The 7493-nt window shown below is 37.8% G+C and overlaps 1 long non-coding RNA gene across 1 annotated transcript; it reads right to left on the reverse strand.

The window, feature by feature from the left end:
- Nucleotides 1–4686: 4686 nt before the first annotated feature.
- Nucleotides 4687–5621, reverse strand: LOC146682753 (uncharacterized). Its single transcript, XR_014917728.1, has 3 exons — nt 5324–5621; nt 5150–5215; nt 4687–4980 (listed from the first exon to the last, which is right to left on the reverse strand). It is a non-coding gene; the product is annotated as an uncharacterized LOC146682753 (long non-coding RNA).
- Nucleotides 5622–7493: the final 1872 nt, after the last annotated feature.

Consider the following 7493-nt stretch of genomic DNA (forward strand, 5'->3'; position numbering starts at 1 on the left):
GTCCATCAGTCACGTAAACAGCAGAACCTATTTCATTTAAATGTTTGCCAAAAACAGGGTTTGGTACAATCAGTGACAGACAAACTGGTCAGGATGCAGTTTCCTGCAGAGCACCCTGCAGGGGCCCAACTTCAGGACAGCCTCTGTGACAACAGGGGGTGGTGGATTTTCTCTGAAATAGAATGTGAGTAGGATTGTGGATTGGTTCCTGGATTTTAGCTCATTATAGTGAACTTGAAAGGGCATGGCAGTAACGACCTTGATTTAAAGACAAAACGTTTAAATTGTACAGGGGGATTTTTAAATCACCCTTTTTCCTGATATGTTTAACTCGTCCTATTAATTTTCACCAGAAACGTACAGCCTTATAAATTCTGACTTATTATCACTGCAGGCTGTTTTTTTTTTCCTTCTCTTTTTTTGGATCCATTTAAGAGTGCAATGAGTTTTACATTGAACATGAAATCTATTCCTATTGCTAAATATTGATTGAGGTAAAATACAGATTTCCCAGCTTTATAACCCCAGGGAGGAATATGAAGTTATTAGATCACTTACACAAAATTGCGAAAATATGTAGTGTATTTCAAATACACCCATTTGTGCTGATCGCCATACATCAGATGACATGGAAACAATGAAAGCATTCTCCCTTCAGGCTTCTACGAATAATTAATAAAGTGAGAGCTGCCTCAAATTAAAATGATTGATGTGTACATGTGTGGGGGTTTCTTCGTTCTGGGTCTTTTAAAAAAATACTGAAATCCACAATCAGTTGTGTTTTCAAAGTTGGGTAAGGGGCTTTAGATTTAAACACACTTGAATTACCCTTCTTTGGGGTTTTATGCATGTGCAGTCTTATGTGCAGCACAAGGGCATCAAACATGCCTACAGGCACAACGTTTTACACACACACTGAACCTCATATAGCCATTGTGACTTGTAGTTATAGTGAGGACTGAAGGCTGTTCAGTTACATTGCCTGATGTCTTCTATAGAGCTTATTATCGTTTCACTTGACCTACCTGAAGTAATTCAATGGTGGATCTGAATTATTTAATTCTTTTTCGCTGCTGTAATTTCCCCGCCACGCTCACAGGAGAGTAACTTCAGATTTATGCAGATGATATTCTCACCTTATCTCGTCTCAAAACACAGGGCTTATTCAGCATGAGGAAAAGACACATTAAGATGCCAGAGGGTGAAAACTAAATTTATTTAATAAATATGGCAAGCAGAGAAAATTCTTTCACACGCATTTTTTAGGGTTTTCCTCCAACATTGCCTCATATTTTCAACAACATTTCATTGCTACCTGCACAACAAAAATCAAATATTTATTGTAAGGGCTGGCCATGTCTGAACCACATATTAGTCTTGTTTTGCACAGAGAAAACAACACGGTGGCCTTCTAAGGAATATAAATACATTTTTAAGCCAGCTTTTCCTTCCTTGTATTCTGTGGTTGTCGTAATACTTGTATCATTTTTTCTAGCCTTTTTAATTTATTTTATTAAGCTTTCTGATGGACACTATCCATTTTGTGCAGCTTGTTCTTATCAATTTTGAGAAAATACTTGCAGTCTTTGCAATCTTTTGACTAAACGGAATACCACTTTTCTGAATTAAATAAACACCTGGCTTTGTCTCTGTCCTTCACTGATTTTGAAAAGTCTTGTTCAGATGTATTTGTGAGGAAGAGAAAAGAAAAAAATTCAAATAAAGTTTGGATGAAAAGATTTTAAAGAAACACAGGATTGCTTGTTTAACTAAAGCTCACACTGACAATTTTCTGCAACTCATGAAAGGTATCAAACCTTTTGCAAAGCATTAGCACAGTTGTGTTTCCATCACTTTAAAGGATGTTACATTTAATTTAATTTGTTCCCTCAAACTCACCATAACTATAAGCCCAAGCTCTACCAGAACTAAATAGTCATACCAGAGTTTCATGATTTACGTTAATGTAACTTCTTGTCCCCCAAAAGGGAGAAAAGTCCCCATAACATGAGTAATACAAGTCCAGATACACAAACAAATCATAAACAACACAAACTATTAGAATTTATGAAGGCACTCTCTGTTCTCCTTGGTATGGAAGAAATATAGTATCATCAGAATTCAAGTATTTTTAGACATTGAATTTATGACACTGAATTTTTATCCTCCAAATTTCCCTGCAAAAATATTCACCTGCAAAAATTCACCTGCAAAAAATTCACCTGCAAAAATTCACCTGAAAAAAATTCACCTGCAAAAAATTCACCTGCAAAAAATTCACCTGCAAAAATTCAACTGCAAAAGTGATGAACTTTAATGACCCAAGCCAGAGCAATCAGCACCAGATCGAGTCGAGTGGCTCTCGGCCAATTAAATTACGCTGTTTGATCACATGACACCGTTAGCCAGCAGTTTGTCTCCTAAAAGAGAGCTGTTTAGAGGTGAGTGATTAAGTTTTTCTCCTAAATAGAGATCATTACAGAACGCCTAGTCCTACTTAAAATCCCATTTATTTTTATTTTATCATCTACTCGAACTAAGGAAAACGTTTGACTAACTCAAAGACAATTTCCACGCCTCCCCTGCCTGACTGCAGAGGCAGTTTTGAATTTAGGAGCAGCAAGATGGAAGCGGCAAACCCTGGCGATTCTCCGGTAAGTATATTGTTTTTTATCTTCAAGTTTGTCTTTTGAAACCTTAATTTTATTTAAATCCGTTGCTCACGTATAAAGTACACAGACGGGGTCTTTGCTCAACTCGTCTGAGGCGTGTCTCACTAAGCGCTACATGCTAGCATCCTGCTAACCGAGCTACCCTTTACATGCTGTGCTTTAGAAAATAGGATACTCGTTAAAAAATACTCCGCAGATATTGATAGATAGACGAACACTGCAAATATAATGTTGTAAACGAAAACGGCCTTTGGTGAAGTGGTAAAATACACCATGAATAAAGCCATAGATTGAATGGCTGCCATGGTTGCAGAACGGCCTGATTTAATGACAAGAATGGGGAAGAGTGAGGCGAAGTGAACCAAAGCCACAAAACACGGTCAGACAAGGCGGCAAAAGGGCAGTGATCTGTCCGTCAGTATGAAGTTGGTGTGTGCTTTGGTGAACAAAAACTCGAGACCGGTAGCAGGAAGGTGGGAGACTCGTGTTTCACTGGAATAGTGGTGAATTAAAACATCCTTTGTTGGGGACATTTAGGTGTAAATGCATCCATAAAGGTGAGACAGAGGCAGACCAGACAGTGAAGAAAACAAGGCAAACATTAGAAATATTAAAACGGAAATATAGGATTAATATAACATACAATTGGGGAAAATGTAAGGAACACAATGTAAATGATATTGTAAAGTCATTAAAACAGCATACTCTGATTAAAAGAAACAGATAATTGGGTAGGAGGAGGCGGATGATGATGATGATGATAATAATAATAATAATAATAATAATAATAATAATAATAAAAAAAATGTACAAGATGGGTATGTATACTTGTAGCCAGAACTTAACAACTATAAAGTTGTAGCATGTCAGTACCTTACCCCATCCATTATATCCACACTTTCAGAAAAGGATATGGTCAATATCTTTACAAATACTATCTAAACTTAAACTGGATATCCCCTCTGCTTCTTCTGCTTCTCGTATACACCCTCAGGGTTTGTGATCAGCCAGCGGCTGATATGATCATTAATCCTGTAAAATAATATTCTTTCGGTTTATGAATCTGTTTGCATGGATTTCTTAATCTGTTTCCACTGTTAGCAGAAGTTGTGCATGCAGTTTTGGTGTGCTGCTCTCCAAGACTACAAGCTGCGTTAAAGTTGGAAGTAACTGGCCGATGTTCCACTGTTGAAGATAGCTGTGCCCATTTGTTGCACATTGTGGGTATGGAGAAGTTGAGGCCCTTGCAGGCTACCCACAATTTCCCCAAACTGAGCGATTATACATCTTCCTTCCATATTTGTATCTTGTGTCACTAAAAATAATTTTATTTAATTTTATACATTGATTAATGACCTGCAGAATCTCCTTATCATATTAAGTGATTCATAATTGTCACTTTATGCTTTCTCCATCTTGAAAGTGATGACATCCTTGCATTACATCCTTTAGGTTCATTTTCTGCAGGCAGGTTTCTGACAGAGAACAGGCAGATTTACACTATAACCTGCAGCGTTCTATAGATGGACACATAAAGAAATGAAAAATTACATGTATGTGCTAACTTTCTAAACACTGTTACATTAATGATTAAGTAGATAAAACATTTATGTCAGCCTTGGCTCATAGTTCATTTAAAGACAAGAACTTTGTGTGTGTTTCAGGTCCTGCACTCTCAAAGACTGAATGAACCAGCATTGCAGCCATGGGTCACTGTGAGCATCACAGGGAAGGTTGAAGCCGCCCACTGCAGCTGTAAGGCCGGAGTCACGGAGACCTGCACCCACGTCACTGCTCTTCTGTTTAATGTAGAAGCAACAGTGATCTGTGGCACAAGGACTGTTACAGATGAACCTGCATACTGGGTTTTGCTGGGTAATATGACCAAGATACAGCCAGAGGTTGGCCATAAGATAGACTTCTCCTCTTCAGCTGCCCAAAAAAAGGCTCTTGATCAGAACAGACAGACCATCTGTAGTGACAGGTAAAAGGAGCCGTCCTCAAAAAACCACTTTATAGAACATCACATCAGTTACAATGTAGAATCCATGTCACTGGAGAATTTTGATTCAATAAACAGTAAAAAGGTGAGCTGTGAAGACCAAGGACAAGTGCAGCTCACAGGTTTTCTATCCAAGGAATCCCAGAAGATTGCATGGTGTCATTGCCCAGCAGTTGTTTGCAGGACATATGGACTCAACCTCAACAATCCCTCACACTGAGCAGCATGAAGTGACAGTGCAGAGGAAAAACTCCCCTTTAACAAGAAGAAACCTCCAGCAGAACCCGGTTCAGTACCAGCAGCCATCTGGGTTTGGAGGAGAGAGACAGACACAGAACTACCAAAAGTATATATATTTTTTTTTATGTGATTGACTGTTGTTATAACTCAAGCCCTGAGTGTAGAGCAGGTAAGATATAAAGTTGCATCCTAAATTCCATGCTCATGCAGAGTGTTTAGTTTATGACTTTTTCACCTGGTCATTTCTTGATGAACAGATGGTCTTTTAGGGTTGACCAAGCTGGTACCTTGACTCTGTTCTCTGCAAGATGTTGCAAAAAACAAAATCATATGGAGACAATATTGGACACAAAATATATAACAATTTAGTTAAATGTAGCATTAACTCATAAGTCTTGCTAAAGTAAACCTTGTATTCTGATTCATCACAGCAGCAGTTCAGTTGGATGATGTCAGTAACTGCAGCAAGTGTCTTGCTGACTGAATAATTACATCTTGCATAATCTGAAACAAACACATAAAGACAGAAACAATTTATAAATTAACGTTTGATAAAATCTAAGAATTAATCATTTATTAGATACCAATATGAATATGTCTACCATAAAACTTGTGTGGAGCGAAGTTACATTCAATCAAGATGGTCTGGCATGCTACAACTTTGTAGTTGTTAAGTTCTGGCTACAAGTATACATACCCATCTTGTACATGTTCTTTAACATTATTATTATTATTATTATTATCATCATCATCAAAATCATCATCATCCTCCTACCCAATTATCTGTTTCTTTTAATCAGAGTATGCTGTTTTAATGACTTTACAATATCATTTACATTGTGTTCCTTACATTTTCCCCAATTGTATGTTATATTAATCCTATATTTCCGTTTTAATATTTCTAATGTTTGCCTTGTTTTCTTCACTGTCTGGTCTGCCTCTGTCTCACCTTTATGGATGCATTTACACCTAAATGTCCCCAACAAAGGATGTTTTAATTCACCACTATTCCAGTGAAACACGAGTCTCCCACCTTCCTGCTACCGGTCTCGAGTTTTTGTTCACCAAAGCACACACCAACTTCATACTGACGGACAGATCACTGCCCTTTTGCCGCCTTGTCTGACCGTGTTTTGTGGCTTTGGTTCACTTCGCCTCACTCTTCCCCATTCTTGTCATTAAATCAGGCCGTTCTGCAACCATGGCAGCCATTCAATCTATGGCTTTATTCATGGTGTATTTTACCACTTCACCAAAGGCCGTTTTCGTTTACAACATTATATTTGCAGTGTTCGTCTATCTATCAATATCTGCGGAGTATTTTTTAACGAGTATCCTATTTTCTAAAGCACAGCATGTAAAGGGTAGCTCGGTTAGCAGGATGCTAGCATGTAGCGCTTAGTGAGACACGCCTCAGACGAGTTGAGCAAAGACCCCGTCTGTGTACTTTATACGTGAGCAACGGATTTAAATAAAATTAAGGTTTCAAAAGACAAACTTGAAGATAAAAAACAATATACTTACCGGAGAATCGACAGGGTTTGCCGCTTCCATCTTGCTGCTCCTAAATTCAAAACTGCCTCTGCAGGGGAGGCGTGGAAATTGTCTTTGAGTTAGTCAAACGTTTTCCTTAGTTCGAGTAGATGATAAAATAAAAATAAATGGGATTTTAAGTAGGACTAGGCGTTCTGTAATGATCTCTATTTAGGAGAAAAACTTAATCACTCACCTCTAAACAGCTCTCTTTTAGGAGACAAACTGCTGGCTAACGGTGTCATGTGATCAAACAGCGTAATTTAATTGGCCGAGAGCCACTCGACTCGATCTGGTGCTGATTGCTCTGGCTTGGGTCATTAAAGTTCATCACTTTTTCAGGTGAATTTTTTGCAGGTGAATTTTTGGCAGGTGAATTTTTTTCAGGTGAATTTTTGCAGGTGAATTTTTTGCAGGTGAATTTTTGCAGGGAAATTTGGAGGATAAAAATTCAGTGTCATAAATTCAATGTCTAAAAATACTTGAATTCTGATGATACTATATTTCTTCCATAGAATGGCAAAATAAACAAATATTTACATGCTGACAGTTCCTTTTCAATTAAAGGGGAACAGCCATGAATTTTTTCCAATATTATCTACAGCAAAAACTGTCTGGTTGACACTCCATTAGCAAGGAAAGTGTGAATCATTTTGTAAATAGGGAGGAGCATTACGCAGAGGTTTATGGTTAGCACACTGGCAAAACTAGCAAAAAATCTGTCAGAACATCAGAGCATTGCAGTGGGTGTTGTAGCAGAAAGGATTTTCACTTTATGAAGCGCACAGGTTAATATCTATTCACTGAAAGTGTGCATCTCAGTATGTCAGCGCAACCTTTCATAGATCTTCTTTACAGTGAATCACATTTATAAATAGCATTAACAATGACAGTCCTATTGAACTGTATCAGTTTAAAAGTTGTACAGAACAGCATTTTCAGCACAGGCAACTAGTAAAATTACCAAACCTTTACATTTTAGTTATTCAGATAATAGATCTTAAGTTGGAGCATGGCGGTGTCTGATGTTTCCTTACTGTGATGAC

Source organism: Copadichromis virginalis, linkage group LG22 (genome assembly GCF_057382275.1).
Source record: "Copadichromis virginalis isolate Kocher_CV1m ecotype Utaka linkage group LG22, C_Virginalis_male_GT1.1, whole genome shotgun sequence".
Classification (NCBI taxonomy): Eukaryota; Metazoa; Chordata; class Actinopteri; order Cichliformes; family Cichlidae; genus Copadichromis; species Copadichromis virginalis.